General features: G+C 37.1%; 1 protein-coding gene across 2 annotated transcripts in view; it reads right to left on the bottom strand.

Annotated features, from left to right (window-relative positions):
* Positions 1–15,409, bottom strand: part of LOC103060058 (cadherin-19) — a 137,477-nt gene extending 122,068 nt beyond the window's left edge. Inside the window, exons 1-3 of one of the 2 annotated variants that reach the window (XM_088130581.1) lie at positions 15,222–15,409; positions 14,996–15,036; positions 13,528–13,628 (exon numbers count right to left, since the gene is read on the bottom strand). The gene's annotated coding sequence lies outside the window, so the exon portion shown is untranslated. The remainder of the gene's footprint in view (positions 1–13,527; positions 13,629–14,995; positions 15,037–15,221) is intronic. The other variant, XM_088130582.1, reaches the window with a different exon arrangement.
* Positions 15,410–17,226: the final 1,817 nt, after the last annotated feature.

Below are 17,226 nucleotides of genomic sequence, written 5' to 3'. Positions count from 1 at the left end.
ATTTCAGCAAGAAAAATAGAATTTTAGTATGTAAAATAATTTTTTCCCGTTCAGATCTTCTATTTTTACTTATATTATTCCCCTGAAATTTTAAAGAATTTGCTTGTCCTTGTGTAATTCAAGAAGCTAATTAAGTAAGACAAAGTTTAAAAGGAACACTTCTCACCTCCTGCCTTTTGTTGAGGGGGTTATTTTCCTTATCTTTAGAAATTAACATTAATTAATATTGTTTGACTATAAACAATATATATATATATATATATATATATATATATATATATATATATCTTATCTTTAGAAATTAACGGAAAAATTTAAATTTTTTAAATTTTAAACAAAAATTTTTTTGTTTGACTATAAACTCTCTCTCTCTCTCTCTCTCTCTCTCTCTCTCTCTCTATATATATATATATATATATATATATCCATTCAGAAATACTGTAATTCAAGGTTCTTCAAAGTTCATTCATGGGTTTGACTTATGATTCATTCTTTTTTTTTTCCCCTGTATCTATTTCTACAACTTTTTTCCAGGAAAAATGAAAAACATTTTTAATTATTTAATGAAATGCTACAAACAGTATTTGTAGAGTTATGCTTAATAATATCTAGACCTAATTTCTTCATAGTGTAAACAGACTGAAGTCAAGAGATTGACATGCTTTGATTTTGTCAGGGATTGCACTCGGATTCAGGATGATTTCCCCCACTTAACTGCACTCTGATCTTTCTCCTGAGTTTGTAGCTTTGTGGCTATCACTGGTCCCAGTTATAAACAGTTATGAAGTTATGGGCTTTGTTGAAAAGTTCCCAAAATTGACAGTTTACGACTTCCTCCATCAGATCTTGGTTGGATCTACTGTGCATGGCATCTAGCAAGGAGGACAAATAACATGACATGAGTCATGACACTGATGTGCAAAGAGTGACATTCACTCTGTCATTCACATCATGATGTGACTGACACATTTTATATAATACACATCATTTGCAACTTGATACCATGATACATATTACAACACTATGGCTTCTACTTGATGACTGTGCTGCCTAGGTCATTCTATAGTTCCAGCACTAGCCCCAAATGGTAATTATATGGTAACAGAGCAGCTAATTCCAGAACAGAACACATCTTTATTTGGTCAATGATCAGCAAAGAGCAGCTAATTACTTTTTCTTCTGAATTAGTGTAAGTAAACTCTGCGTTAAGTGGGATCGATATCAAACGTACATTGAAGCTAAATGTGTAGCATTAGCAAAAAGTTGCTGTAAACCATTTCCTGTCTTCTGCTGTCCTTGTTATTTTCTCCCTTTTCTTTCTCTTTCTGGCATCTACTTGTTGCTGCTTTGCCCATCCCCTCTCCTTCTAGGAAGGACAGATCACTCTTACCAAAGATCTAAATTGATTGTGTGTATAATGTTTTTGAAATTAGGCTGACAGTCACAGATGGCCTGAAAGAAGCAGATTGTCCCCTAATTCTAAAATATGGCTGTACCAAAAAAAAAAAAAAAGTAATCTGTTCCTAAAATAGTACAGGAAACTCTAGAGTTTCAGAAATGGTCCAACATATTTCAAGTGGCTCTAAGAATAGTTTAATCCATCTCAGGCTCTGGGGCAAGATTTGGGGGTGGGGGAGTTTTTCATAGTCTATCATGGGAAAAATAGAATGACCATAGAGTAGAATAAAATGAAATTTGTAGCTGGATTTTTATGAGGAATAAAATATGCAATTTTCATAGAAAACATTGTAAGAGTATTCAAGCTATGCTCCTTTAAAATCTATTTTTTACTTTTTAAATAAAGCCTCTGCAACTGAGGTTTTAGGACAGAATGTGATTAAATTTTCAGCAATAATAGCCCCTTCTGTTGGGAACTGTCTTGCCAGAATTCAGATACATACACAGAGGAAAATTTGTGCAAAGAGATGGAAGTACATGAAGCTGATTGCTAGGGTCTACAGCAGAAGTGTAAAGACTCATTTGGATTTTCTATCTCCAGGAAGATTTTGTTGGGGGTAGATAAACCATGGGTGCTAATTTTAATCAATGTCAAGCTGGCTGTATATGTCTTATCTTAAGACAAATTGCTTAAATTTGACAAACACTAGAAACATAACTATTTAAAATAATAATCCCAAATATTAGAGATAGGAATACACGAGAACTGTCTGACTGACATTTAGAAATCTGCTAATGGTAGCTAGCATCTGCTGGAAAGAAAACTAGTTTAAATTGAACCATTTATGAATAAAGCTGCCATTTGGGCATATGTTGCTTCTATTTAAAACTGCTCTTTCCATGTTATATACAGTCTGGAGAGGAGAGGGAGAGGAGTGGAAAGTTTCTGAGCATTTTAAAATAAGTTAAATTTTAAATTGCAGAACATTTAAAATTCCTGTTTCTTTATTTCTTCTATTTGTGAGTTTGTAATGGACAGAAACAAGCAAACAAAAACCCATTATTTTTATTCAAAATGAAAATTCCATTAGTTAGAAGTATCAAGGTAAAATTCTGACTTAAACTTTGAACAATGTAATGTGTCAAATCTCAGGATAAGATTGCAGTCTACTGACAGTCAGGCTTCCAATTGTTACCATTGTCTGCATGTATAAATATACGCAGCCATACAAGTAAAATAATATTGCTGCTCTTTAAGGAGTATTTCAGGCAGAATTATACAATAAAGCAGTGCTTCACACTGTTATGGGTTGGCATCATTCTGTCCTAGAAGTTGATGTTAAGATCTTATTTATTATTTATCACATTTATATGGCCACCCATCTCACAAGAAGTGACTCTGGGAAGCATACAATGATCAATAAAGCAACAAATACAATATGTAAAAACAATCATTATAAAAATATAAAAAGTCATCAATAATAATAATAATAATAATAATAATAATAATATAAAAAATTAAAATATACAAACCACCCAGAGAGAATAAAAAGATCGACTACAATGGGGCTGTCAAAGAACATCTCTGGTTCCCTGGGACCCCCAGGCCTGGTGACATAACCAGATCTTGAGGGACTTTCAGAATTATAACAGGAATGGAGCTAACCTGATTTCTGGAGAGGGGGATGTTCCATAGGGTGAGTGCCACAGCAGAGAAGGCCCACCTCCTGGGAACCACTCAATGTAGGTCACTGGCAGATGGTACCCACATCATGCTTTCTCTACCAGATCTAATGGGATGGGCTGATGTAATCAGGGAGAGGTGGTCTCTCAGATAACCCAGTTCCATGCCATGAAGGGCTTTAAAAGTCAGAAACAGCACCTTGAATTGGACCTGGAAGCAGACTGGCAGCCAATGCAGCTTGCAGAGCAGAGGTGTAATATGTGCTCTTCAGGAGCACATATAACTGCCCATGCTGCTGCATTCTGCACCAGTTGAAGCTTCCAGAATACTCTTCAAGGGCAGCCCCATGTAAAGCACATTACAGTAGTCCAATCTGGAGATGACTAGAGCATGAGTGACTGTGAGCAGAGCTTGCCGATCCAGGAAAGTGCACAACTGGTGCACAACATGAAGCTGTGCAAAGGCCCTCCTAGCCATGACTGCTACCTGCTCTTTGAGCAGAGTCGTGGGTCTAGGAGGGCCCTCAAATTGTGCACCAGGTCTGTCTGGGGCAGTGCTACCCCATCCAACACCAAAGATGGCATAGTGCTAGAACCAGTAGGCCCCAAAACCCAAAGCCATTCAGTCTTGCCAAGGTTCAGTTGAAGCCTGTTTTTCCTCATCCAGACCCTCGTAGCCTCTAGGCAGTGGGATAAGACATTCATGGCATTGCTTAATTCACCAGGGGCAGAGATGTATAGTTGGGTATCATCAGCATATTGATGATACCTCACTCCATGGTGACCGATGAGCTCATCCAGAGGCCTCATGTAGATGTTAAATAGGGGGGAGAGCACTGAACCCAGTGGTGCTCCACACGGTAGGAGCTAAGGGTGGGACTTCTCCCCCATCACCACCAACTGAAGTAAGGAGGCAAACCAGCACAACACTGTGCCACCCACCCCCAATCCTCTGAGCTGACCCAGAAGGATACCATGGTCAATGGTATCAAAAACTGATAAGAGGTCAGATAGGGCAAGGATGGATGCACAACCTCCATCCCACCCACACCAGAGATCATCCAGAAATGTGAACAATGCTGTTTCCACCCCATACCTAGGTCTGGATCCTGACTGTAAAGGATCCAGATAATCTGCATCATCCAAGGCCCTCTGAAGCTGTTGTGCAACCACCTTCTCAACCAACTTCCCCCAAGAGGGATGTTAGATAGTGGCGAAATTGTCCAATATGGTGGGGTCCAGTGATGGCTTCTTGAGAAGGTGGCAAACCAAAGCCTCTTTAAGAGGTGAAGGAACAACCCCATCACTCAAAGAATTAACCACTGCTAGAACCCATTCACATAACATTCTCCCCCCCCCCCCGGGCCACTTTTATAAGCCAGGAGGGGCATGGGTCTAAAGAGCATGTGGCTGAGCACACAGTCCTAAGGACTTTGTCCACTTCCTCAGGTCCAACAGGTTTAAACCATTCCCAGATAACTGGGCAAGACTCTACCCCAGGCATCTCCTCTGGACCTGGAACAAGCCAGGGTCCAACTGCGAGTGAATCTGAATGATTTTGTCTGATAGCTGCTGAGCAAATTCATCCACACATCCTTGCAAAAGGTTCCCCGGGCCCCCTTTACCCAAGAGGGCTCATGTCACCTGAAATAGGGATGTGGGGTGGCAATCTGCAGACACAATAAGGGCAGAGAAGTAATGACACTTCACCGCCCTTACCACAACAAGGTAGGCCTTAATAGCGGCTCTAACCTGTGTTTGGTCAGGTTCATCCTTGGTTGAACATCAGCAGTGCTCTGGACATTTCTTCTCTTGTTTCATCTCCTTCAACTCCTCCATGGTGGCATCCCCAAGAGGAGAAAGGTCAGATGGGCACAATCTCATGCAATGCCTCAGCCACCCCTTATTTCAAGTGTCAACCAGGGCTTCGGATGGACCATGCAGCAGACCAACAGGAACCACCCCCAGCTCCCTCTGAAACCGATCCAGGTCTATCAGTTGCTAGGAGCAGACCAATCTAATGGGTCCAGCCTCCCTGCAGTGGACAGTGGCTCTAGACAATCCCATGGAGATCAGGGCATGATCTGACTATGACAAGAGAAACACCAAGAACTTCCCCAGTTTCAGATCACATAGCCACTGCTCTGGCAGGAACACCAGATCTGGAGTGTGACCGCTGTCCCGTGTCATGCTGTGGATGACCTGGGATAGACCCATGGGCAACATGGTGGCCATGAACTCCCAACCCACTTCAGACCCCATTGCTAGAGAAGACAGATTGAAGTCCCCCAGAACCATAAGTCCAAAAAACATTGCCAAGTCCACAACAACAAGGACAGCGCAGCCAGGCGAAACAGGAAAAACGGCCAACAAACTACCGCAAAAATGCTGCAAAAGACACTGCAAAGCAACCAACATTGTAAAACAGCAAATGTGCCTTTCAGGATGCTGAGCTCCGGTCTGGTCCAGCCCGCTCCAGCCTCCAAGCCTCTAGCCTCAACAGTCCACTCCAACCAAGTAAGTGCTGAAGCAAAAAAAAAAAAAAACCCACAAACTCAATATACCAACAAACACGCACAACAATCGTGAGGACAAACTGATAGCTCCCCTCGCCATCTAAATAAATAGTCTTACTTTATTTATCCTGGCTTAAATATGAATTTAGTCCAAATTAAAAAAGAAAGAGACATCGACATCAGTGACAGAAACAGATTAGAAGTGACTTAAATCCACTGATTTCAAGTTTTTCTCATAGCACAATTAAATCTAGAACCAACCCACTGCCATTATTCAGGTCAGCTGTTTCTCTCCCCTTCTATTCTCTTTTGTCTTCTTCATGAGTCCCTTTCCTCTTAAGATTTACCTTGTCCAGCAGCCCTTCTCCCTTTGTCCAGCTCCCAAGTCTCCTCCTACTTCATCTCTCTTTGGTCTTCCATTTACCAAGCTTCTCTTGATTTAGCCCAATGTTTCTGGGACATACAGGGACAGAACTGAGGCAGAGGACCTGGATGAAAATTGTCTAGGTCCATTGGATCCAGTGATGGTGTCTTAAGGAGTCAACCACCTCCTTCAACCACCTCCTTCAAGGCAGATGGAATCACCTCCTCCTACAGAGCAGCATTTACCACTGCTATTCTAAATGTCTTAGAATTCCAAGTTTCTTTGGGAATTTGCAATATGTCACTGTGCAGTGACAGAATTGCAATGTAATAGTGGTGGGAATACTTTCATTTCATCATATTAAAACAGTAATGTAATCACATTTGACTGTTTCCCTCCCTCCCTCCCTCCCTCTTTCTTTCTTTCTTTCTTTCTTTCTTTCTTTCTTTCTTTCTTTCTTTCTTTCTTTCTTTCTTTCTTTCTTTCTTCTTTTTAACATTCATGTAAACAAACCTCTTTAGGCATTTCATGCCTGTTTCTTGGTCTTAAGAGAGTATTGTGTTCATTTTGAAAAAGTACAATTCTCAAATTTCAAAAGCAACCAGGCATATTATCAGGCTACTAAACTATCAGATGACCCTCATAATATCAGATAAATCTCAGAATATTGCCCAGAAAGTTTAAAAAAAAATAGCATTTTTTAAGTGAGAATTCAAACTTCATCTTATATTATATTATTATTATCATTATATAATATAAATATGTGACTCACTTTTCATGTAAATGTAATTAAAATTACTTACCTCCACACTGTTATTTTAAAAAAAAATTAAGAAAAGAAATGAATATATTCATTTCATCAACTTTGACAAAGCAGGTACTTATATTACATACTTCAGAATATTATTATATATCCATTTAAAAGTGCTCAAACTAAAGCCTAGAAAAAATCTTTGTCACCTTTAATGAATCCCATTTTTTTTTTCACAGCTAGTTTAAAAATGTCACATTCTTAGAAAAGCTGAGACACTAAGCATACTTTCAAGGAAGTGCATTCTGTTGAAGTCAGTTAAAATGTTATGAAGTATAAGGTTGTAAAGTGATACATTTAAATGCCAAAATAGGATGCAGGTTTGAGGAGTTGTCTTTTTCCCCAGCTACAAGAACTCATCCAATTTCTCAAATGCCTACCTTTTAGATTCATAGCAAATTGAATTACAGTGGAGGTTTCAGATTCAAATGCATGAAAAATGCATAGTTATTGAAAAATGCATCCAAAAATTGTTAGATTAAAATGCACAAAGAATTATTACTAACTTGTCTGTGAGCTTCTTTTAATTAATATCAGACTTCCTGGAAAGGGATGAACTGTTCTTAACTATATATAATGGAACATTAATAACTGATACAATCACTAATTTCTAGTTGGAGTCTTTGAACTTTATTTCAGGGGTCAGCAGCAGGCAATGAATGAGACTTAGTTCTGAATAAATGTACATAGGATGAAGCTGCATATTTCACTGGACTGCCAATCTCAGATATTAAGAACAAATGTTTGTAAAATATGTATCTAACCCAAGGAAGCATGCATCAATGTTAAACTACTCTTTCTCTCTTTGAGAACTGACCATAGGAACCAAAAACTAAGGAAAGTATGGATCTCTGGGCATCCAATCTGTATCAATGAATTTATTCCACACCATCACTTGTAACATACTTTAAAAAATCCTACAACCTATGACAGTTCCACATTGTCCTTAGTATCTACAGATCTGAAACATCTTCAGCAAAATATTGTCTTTCTGCTTGTGATCTTGCAGAAACCATCTTTAGCCAAATGTTTGCACTATGGCAATGTAAGTAGGCAATAGCTGATGCCAGAGAATGCATAAATAATTAGTGCTGATGGACTTGCTAATCAGATTGTCAGGAAAAATGGCAAAGCACCCACCGGGTACCTGGGATGGACTCTCTAAATAGGTCTGGCCTTGCAGAGATCATGATTACTGTCAATCAGAACTATATAAAAAGAAGCAAAAGTTGCATTTAGAGGACAAAAAACATCATTATTTTTTCTTTATAATGCATTCTACCCACTTTGGAATGCACGTAGATCTTTGTTCACTGCCAGATTGAACAAGTTTTATATTTATAAAACAGATTTTTTTTTTTTTTACATTTCGCAGACCAACAATATTGGGGAAGAGGAAGAGAAATCTAGTAAATTATTGTTTTCTTGATTTAAAGAAATTAAGCACTATAATTTTGTGCCATATATTTGGAATACAAATTCAAATATTTATACAAACTCCAGTCACATTAATAAAATGTTTTAGTGATAGTCTAATTTATGTAATACTAATTATTCATCAACAGCAGATGAAATATATTATCCTCTTCCTCCCCATTCCAGGTTTATCAGATTTATCATTAGGACTAAATTATTTTCCTTCCCTTGTTTCAAGAAATCATCACTATAATTAAATCTATATAACTGGAGAAGTCCAGAAATGAATGCAAAAAGCAATAATAATGCTTCAAGTTTGTTCTCTAAATGTTTAAATTTAGTTAATTGTTGCTTCCTTTAATATAATATGATCTCAAATAAATATTATAGTAGTACCTCATAAAAAAAACAGTTATGTAACTGAGTATGTGTTAATATGAAAAAAAAAATCTCTACTATTTCCTGTTCCATTTGCTTCCAAAATTAATCATCAACAGTCAGGAAATATATGTTCAAGAAAAAATAAAGAATGTATGTAAATTTTCATGAAAAAGAGCAATAAACTTCACAGGAGCATGGTCTCAAATTATAACAGCATCTGTATTGCATGCTTTAACTTTACTTATTAAGGAATGAGAAATTGGAAAATAATCTAGCCAAAAGCAATTACATTTCCCTTTAACAAAGATCATCCAAAAGTAAATATGAATGTATAATTAAGAACCAAACTTAAATAAGTCTGCCAGCCTGAATACAAGTAAATGAAATATCAAAATAAGGGGAAAAAATTAAGATCATCTTTTAATAGAAATTTAAGAAACTAAAATATTTTTCAGTTTCTATATGATTATGAAATGATTTTACAACTTCAGAACAAAGAAATCTGGAAACCTAAATTTTCTCTGAATTCTAAACATTCCTCTGAAGCAGTATTTCATGCATTATTAAACATTTTTTCTGCTTTTGTGGACTTCTGTAGTAAATTGTGGAAAAATGTAACATGAAGTTGTGGGTTTTGTTTTAATCATTCAATAGCATGCACCAAGCAGGCCTTCTTAAGATTTCTATTGCTTATGGTAAATCTAAGGAATTTCACAATGCATAATCGTGGCTTATTAGCCAGTGAAAAGGACCTGTAACATGACATAGCTGGCCTTTCTCAGCTTCTTCCAGAATTCTGATGATCCATATAAGCCTGGTAAGATCCAAGACAAATTATTTTGTCCTGACCTGAAGAGTTTTAACTATCTTTCATAAATCAATTATAGATACATCCACAAAATTCCCACAGTCTTCCAAACAAATATTCTATTTTCATTCTAGAATTTACTGACAATGCCTTTAACAGCTTTTATCTTTTGTCTCATCTCCAGGTGAATAGCCACCATTTCACTGTTGTTTTAGTGGAGGGAGAAGGTAGAACAACTTTTTGGCATGCCACCCAGGTAAATAATGAACAAGCATTCTGTGATTGTCAGAACACACTGTAATGATCTGCTTCTGGCTCCAATAACTATTGATACAGGTAGTCCTTGTTTAGTGACTGCCTTGTTTAGCAATCATTCGCAGTTATGACGATGAAGAAAAAGCAACTTTATGATCAATCCTCACATTTATGACCTTTGCAGGTCTATACGCAAAGAAAAGCTGAAGTAGGATTATAAGTACAGTCATGGTTTTATTTAGCGACCAGGTTGCTGGTCCCAATTGTGGTTACTAAATGAGGACTACCTGTATAGCAAACAAATAATTATCAAAATAAAAATTGCAGGTGGATGTCAGAGGCTGCCCATAGCTATCTAACTACAGTACTATCTTGGCCAGAAGTTCTGGCTTCTCTGAAGTGAAGCAGAAAAAATGTGACTGGGCTAAAGAAAGTTTTTGGAAATTTGCCACACAAAAATGCTTGTTCAAAGACAACATTGTACATGTGACAGGGATATGGCTACCAAAGAGATAGGGAGAAAAATAGATAATCATGAGCCTTTTGTATTTATTTGTTACTCATTAATTTACTTATTAGATTGATATCCCACATTTCACCCAGGAGCGCAAAATGACATTTGGTTCTCTCCTATCTTTCATTCACAGGATACCTGTGGAGTGGGTTGATCGGAAAGATACTGACTGTTTAGGCCATCACTCCAACCATTATACTGCACTAGCACTTTTTCAAAGTAATGCTCCAAGGCCTTTCTTTAAGATATAAATATTTTATAGAAATATCTTAAACAGTAAGATGAAATAAAGCTCTACACCATTATATTTTCTAAAATATAATACAAATATGGATAAGAACACCTACATTTGTTATCATATAGAACTATTTCAAATAATATTTTGTATTCATCTTGTATGCAGCTTTCTATATATATCCATTTGTTATACAACTTCTCTTAATGTAGACATTTTTTTTTCTCCTTTTAGTATGCAGTTTTTGAACTGAGAATTATTTGGTGATGTCCCATGAATTATGTGCCTATTTGTGCCAATGCAAAATCCATTTTGGTTGATGATGCCACTTTATTTGAAAATATGTGTGACAGATTTCTGATGTTCTACAGATAGTCCTCTCTTAATGACCCTAACTGGAACCAGCAACTCCACTACTAAGTGAAGCTGTTGTTAAGTGGGAGATCATGTGACCCTGACTGTGCATTCCAGCCAGAAAGAGACAAGACTACTGTACTCAGTTTCATACCTCTGGCTTTTGTTTGCCTCCTAACCACTCCCCCGCCCTTTGGAATGCCTGAGTGCCTGCTTACTCTTCTACACATCAGAAGCAGTGTGATCACTCCAAAATACAGGGATGATATGCAAAAGCTTATAGTACTCTCTTGAAATCTCTTCCTCTCCAATCTCTCTGCTCTGCAAGGGTGGGGGGAGGGGAAGCAAGTGATTTCTGTGGGCAATCTCTCCTTTGCCTGACCCTTTCCCGCTGCTAGCATGATTGCACTGGTATCAATGTGTAGAAGAGCAAATAGCTTGCTCTCTTGAAACCCCTCTCCAATCTCTCCATTCTGTGGGGTGGGGTGGGGTGGGGTGGGGGAGAAATAGGAGAGATAGGAGAAGAGATTGCAAGAGGATACTGTAAGCTGTTTGTATAACATGCCCGTGGCTCCCAGCCCTAGGCTGATGGCACAATCATATTGCTTTCAATGTGTGATGGTGATTACGTGACTGAGGGATGCTGCAAAGGTCATAAATGGTCATAAATTGGCCATAAAGTTACTTTTTCAATACCACTGTAACTTTGAACAGTCACTGAACAAGTGGCAGTAAATTAGGACTATCTGTACTTCCACAACACAGTGCTGAGTGGGGGGGACGTACCTTATAAACATAGAAATATCTTCTATTGCAACATTTAAAGCACAACATAACTGCTATTGTGCATCTTCTACTCATATCTGTACTCCAGATATGATGTACAAATGTATAGATGGATGTGAGAACCAAAGATGTGCCATGAACCTAGCACTGTGCTTTAATAGCGGAATAGCTAATACAAAAATGGAAATAATTGTTCAAAGAATCTTTCAAATCTGAAATTATATCTTTCATTTTTAACACACACAGAGATCAGTTAAAAGGAGAAAAGTTACTTAGTCCATTCAGGGAATATTCTATTGCTTGAACAGCATGGTTTGCACATCCCTATAGTCTACTGTTTATACTGTTTTTCTGTGCTGACACACACATAAAGGAGTTAAAATAGAATTGTTGGACAGAGACTGCCCAATCCATTTTCAGGGATTAATTTGGAGGTATGAATGATCTAATCAGCTCTGGATCATTGTAGGGAGATCCATTTAAATTCAGTCCTTGGACTGAGGCTCTACATTACCATTATTTAATAATAAATGGCTATAACTTTTTGTTTTATGTAGGAAGAAAAAGTTTGCACATTATAGCAGGTAGATATCATCCAAATTTCATCAAAATGTATTTAGGGTCTGTTGATCTACATATCCTTAAAATCTGTTTATTAGTCACCCAAACACTTTCTTTCTTCATTATAAAGGAATCAAATTTTCTGGAGAGCTAGATAGCTATTAAAAAACGAAATATGCCAATTTTCATAACAATCAGTAGAGGTTTTCAGACTATGTTCCCTTAAATTCTGATGTTACCCATAATTTTTTGTCTGAGATGGAATGAAATTAATTTGGACATGAAAATTGATCCTATAGTGAAAAATACCTGTGGACAAAACTATAGGTAAGTAGGTTGGGGTTTTTTTGCAAAATTGGGATGTGTTGGTGTCAAAGAATAATGTTGCCCTTCCCTGAAAATGATAAAGCTGATTTTCCAGGGCTGAAAGTAAGGAAAATATAAGAAATTAAGTTGTGCATCATTCCTTTAACAGAAAATCATCTTTTCTTACCTTATCTTGGGACCTGACAGCAGGTACAGAGAGAAGGTCCATACTAGATCCAAAGCACCTTGGCTCACTTCAAATTCAAATACTGCATAGCTCTAGATGTGTTACTTTGGAATAGCTTTGTACTATGTGTCAAACTTCCTTCACACAATTTAGGAAGGAAGACACTTAATCCAATAAACAAGTCTGAAAATAGCTCTGATCATGATACTTATTAGAGAGAAAGTGTAAGGTAAGACTCCAAGAATTGACATGGTGATTTCCTTTCAGATGACCTATTTATAAGCTGTTAGGGGGACATAAACCCTTGAGTCTTTCCTGGTGTTCTTTTGGTAGAGAGGACTGGAAAGGGGGAAAGAAGCCTCCTGCTTTTGTCTGCATCTGCATATGGTTTTGATGGCTCCTAGTTTCCTTCTAAGTCTGAGAACGTAACTCTCTCTTTTGCTATTTAAAAGTATCTCTAAGTCTAAGCCTTATAGCATAACTGGTAGTCCTGATAATAGGCAGACTGATCAATGTGGCATAACTATTTAGTTAATTTTTTTAAAAAAATTGTACCAAATTATTTTGAATTGAGGGCCCGGTAAACATCCTTGAGTGATGTCCTTCTTCTAAAGACCTGCCTCTGCTGATATTATTTTTGTATTAACTTAGGCCATGGAGATTCATTCAAGTCTTTGGATTTTACTGGTTGTGAATTTTGTTTGCTATTTTCTTTTATGGTTTACAGTTTGCTTTACAGTTTTATGTTTATTTGTTTTATTCAATTCTGTATACATGGAAGTACCTTCCATATTGCATAGACAAGAAACTGCTGAGGGTTTTGTTTTGTTTTTAACTGTCACCTCTCTAAAAAAAGTGGCATAGATATATTGATTAGAAAGATCAGAAAGATTAGGGTACAAAATACTATTTGCAGAAGAATAATGCACTGTGGAATTGTTGTTATCCTTACTCTTTGAGCAGCAGAGTCTAGGCTTTTCAATGTCTTCTGGAACATTCTTTTTCCTCACTCATTAGGATAGTCTTCTTGGCCCTTTGGATTTATAATTTATCCTGCAGGAACAAAAATATAGCCTCATAAATTTTTGCCAAGATCATGTAATTTAACTTAATTCAGTATAAAGTAATTAGTTCTCTAAAATTTATTGTTTTCTTTAATTGCTAGTATTAAATATTAAACAAATTCTTTGATTATATTTTTAGGTGCAGAAAATATTGTAAGAATATGAGCAAATATATACAGGGCAATTATTGCCCACAAGGATATTTTATTTTATTATTTTATTTTATTTGGCTTGTGAAGTGCTGGGTTTCCTTTTTTCTAACTGTATAATATAACTCCCATAACAGCCAGCTGTACTGAAATAAGTAGTTTCCATAAGAATGTGCCTTAAATAATCTTACTCCTTCTCTAGTTGTTTGCTATATTAAGGTGCCAGTGTTTTAAACAGACAACTTTTAAACAATATAACCAGTGATGAGATTTTCAAAGCAACCAAATAAAAGAGCCAGGATTTTAAGATGGAAAGCCTTCACTCCACATGCCCGGAATGAAATACAAGTAACTCAATAATAATGCAAGCTTCAGCATGTCTGCTGAGAAGGAAGTCTAATTAAATGGTTCTTTGTCTTATGGAACTGGATAATGTGGCCAACGTTCCTTCCACTTTAATACAGGTGATTTTTAAATTCAGTACCGTAAGTTCTATGACTGGCTAGTGTGAAATAAATACATTGTTAGTAAAGAGAACTTGCCATAGATACATGTACTGTATATATGGATCAGATCTGACAGTTGCCCAAAATCTGAGGTGCAGCTGAATAATCTGGAATAAATGTTCATTTACTGGTGGGAGAATGTATGGGCATGAACAAGCTCCATTCCAATCTGGACCACAACAAAACTCCAGTCACAATTTGTTCTTCAAATCTCTAGCACTTTTGACTCAAACCACCATCATGACTTTGCTCCAATCACAACATCTTAACTGGCTGCCAAAATTGGAGGTAAGAGCAGAGGAAGAGATCCTAACTTGAATCATATAGTCCACCATTTCAGCTCACTGCTGTTTAGTCCTTTTTCCCGAGTATCTTTGGACCAACATTTACTAGCAGACCTGATCTAGGAGGAACTGGTTTAATCAAAAAAGACCAGTAGGTTCATATTTCCACACAACCCCTGCCAATCACCCACACTGCATTCAGAAAAGGGTGTTATTTTTCTGTACAAACTAGAATAGCGCATCAGCAGTGCCCTATTCCTCCTAAACATACTGTATGTGTCCAAAATTTGATAACTGCTGCAAATTTTATCAGATTCTGTTCCCCAAACAACAAAGTGACAACCATTAAACAATATCAAATTTTAAAACTTGTAGTTAAAAACCTCTGCTCTTTTTAGGAAATTTGAAGTTTATCACCTCCTCATAAAGGTCACTGTCTTCTGCAAGTTTCATTCTTGCTGAAAAACAAAAACAAAGAAGTTACAGCTAATTGTGCTTTTTCTGTGTTAGACTATAAGAATGAGCCTGTACTTTTTTCAAAGCATATTATAGATTCATGTGCACATCCCACTTGCTGTAGGATAAAGATAGCTCACTAAGCATTTGTTAAGGATATGAATATATAACATCATCCCGAACCTACCCATGGCCTGCCATGAAAGCAGCTGATTCCCATCTTGCTGCACTTCAGAAGTAGGGTTTTCTAGCATCTTCTAGACCCATCATATCAAGTTAATGCTAGAGGCAGAAGTCTGCCTTGTTCCTAATGGCTGTCACTCTTCTTGGGAAGCAGCAGTTCTCTCTCCACTTGGCAGTGACAAACACATGATGGGTGTGAGGAAGGGGAGGGAAAAGGAGGCACCTTCTCCCAACTAAGGCTGCCCCTCCCATCTCTGTGAAGAGCAACTCCGGGAGCAAACACATTTTTGTGGCTAGATCTCAATCCCTCTCTCATTCAGCTACTCGAGAAATGAGTCTGCTGCTGCTGCTGTAAATACAAACAAAATACAGAAAAGGAAAATGAAGCAGAGACACATAAAATTGGGGATCAAAATAAACCCTTTCTGAAATGACAGATGTTACCAAATGAGCATAGCAGCTGGTAGAGAATGAGAAGGAGGAGGAAGCACCTTGACACATGTCCACAACTTATGGATTCCACTCCACTTTGAAGCAAGATAGTGGGGCACCTGAAGAAACCTAAGACTCAAACGCAGTTTGTGTTCTGCTCACAAGAGTTTCTCCAATGGGTTGAGAAGCATCCCCACACCAAAGTCAGTTAGTCAGCCTGCCTTTAAATATCTGTTTTGTTTTTTTGTTTTCCCAGATATTGAGTGTGGGAGTGGTTGACCTGCTGGGTGAGCTTTCTTTCTTTTTTCCTTCCAGCACGTATGCGTACCTATGTTGTTATTTTGCATTGTGTTTTTTTAATTTTTTGTTTTATTATGTGGTCCTTGTTGATTTTTACTGTTATTGATAACGTATCCTGCCCTGAATTATGTGCAAAGTAGGTTTAATATTTTTTAAAAAGTATTGCCAATGGGAATACTGACCTTTTGAAAGATCTGACCAAAATCTCCTCTGACCAAAAATAAAACAAAAAAATAAAGATGAGCTCAAATATCCCTTGTAACAAGGAAACAACATGGGGATTTTATGTATGCAAAGCAGATGTTTTGCTAGTGAGCTATGGTCCTTGCTATATAATATGCATATTAAGATGATGAAATGCTGCAAACTCATTTCCAAAGAAAGGTATTTTGGAGCATGTGGGGGCATAAACATAGCACCTGTCTGCAACTCTTTAAAGCCCCCACATCTTTTTGCAGGACCACAGAGCAGCTGCAAAGGGCAGCAATACAGTTCTGAAAAAAGATGCAAATTTTGTGTGCCCTGGAAACCTTTGCTGAATTATTTCTGAAACACTCCATAGTCCTAGCATATAACAACAAGACAAAATCTACTGAGCTCTAAGAGGTGGACTTAAATCCCCTTAGTTCTACACATGGATTTATTTTGTTTTTCTTAAAACAAAACAGCAAAACTTATTTTGGACCAAAATGTTTTCTGGCAATAAAAAAGAAAGCCAATTATGCTATTTTTACAGTCACCTTAAAACAAACCAATGTGTTGCACAGAGAATAACATTCTCAACTGACTTCAGAAGAAAGTATTCATAAATAAAAGAAGAGGTGATCTGAATAAAAATGATAAAAGTGACATCTTCTCACCCACCTTTTCACTAGCCTCCTCTCCATAGCAATGAGAATACAGAGGTAAGCATTAATGAGAATAAAAGTATCCTCAGCCTGCTGGAGAATTTAAACGCTAACAGATAGTCTGCAGTTTTCTGTGAGTGCAGATAGATGGTGAATGTACCTGAAAATATCTCTATGTTTGCCTCTTTGTTTGAAAAGAGAAATGCCAGTCTAAGGAGGTCAGGTAATTATATTTTATAATAAAAGAAAAGTTTGTTTTAAAAAATTGAAATTGAATATTATCCAATTTTGAGTTTTTTCCCCTTTAGATTCATATTAATTTACAGTGTTCTTTGCATACTATAAAGATGAAATACCTATCTTCTACGTGTTCTTATATCTTAAATAGAAAATCCTTTGAGAGACAACTGCTAGTTCCAAAATGTCATG

Source organism: Python bivittatus, unplaced genomic scaffold, assembly GCF_059951505.1.
Source record: "Python bivittatus isolate LINGU-HERP-01145 unplaced genomic scaffold, Pbiv_v1 ctg000840_np1212, whole genome shotgun sequence".
NCBI classification, from domain to species: Eukaryota; Metazoa; Chordata; class Lepidosauria; order Squamata; family Pythonidae; genus Python; species Python bivittatus.
Note: the sequence above shows the minus strand (reverse complement) of the source record. Positions and strands in the feature narration are given on the sequence as shown.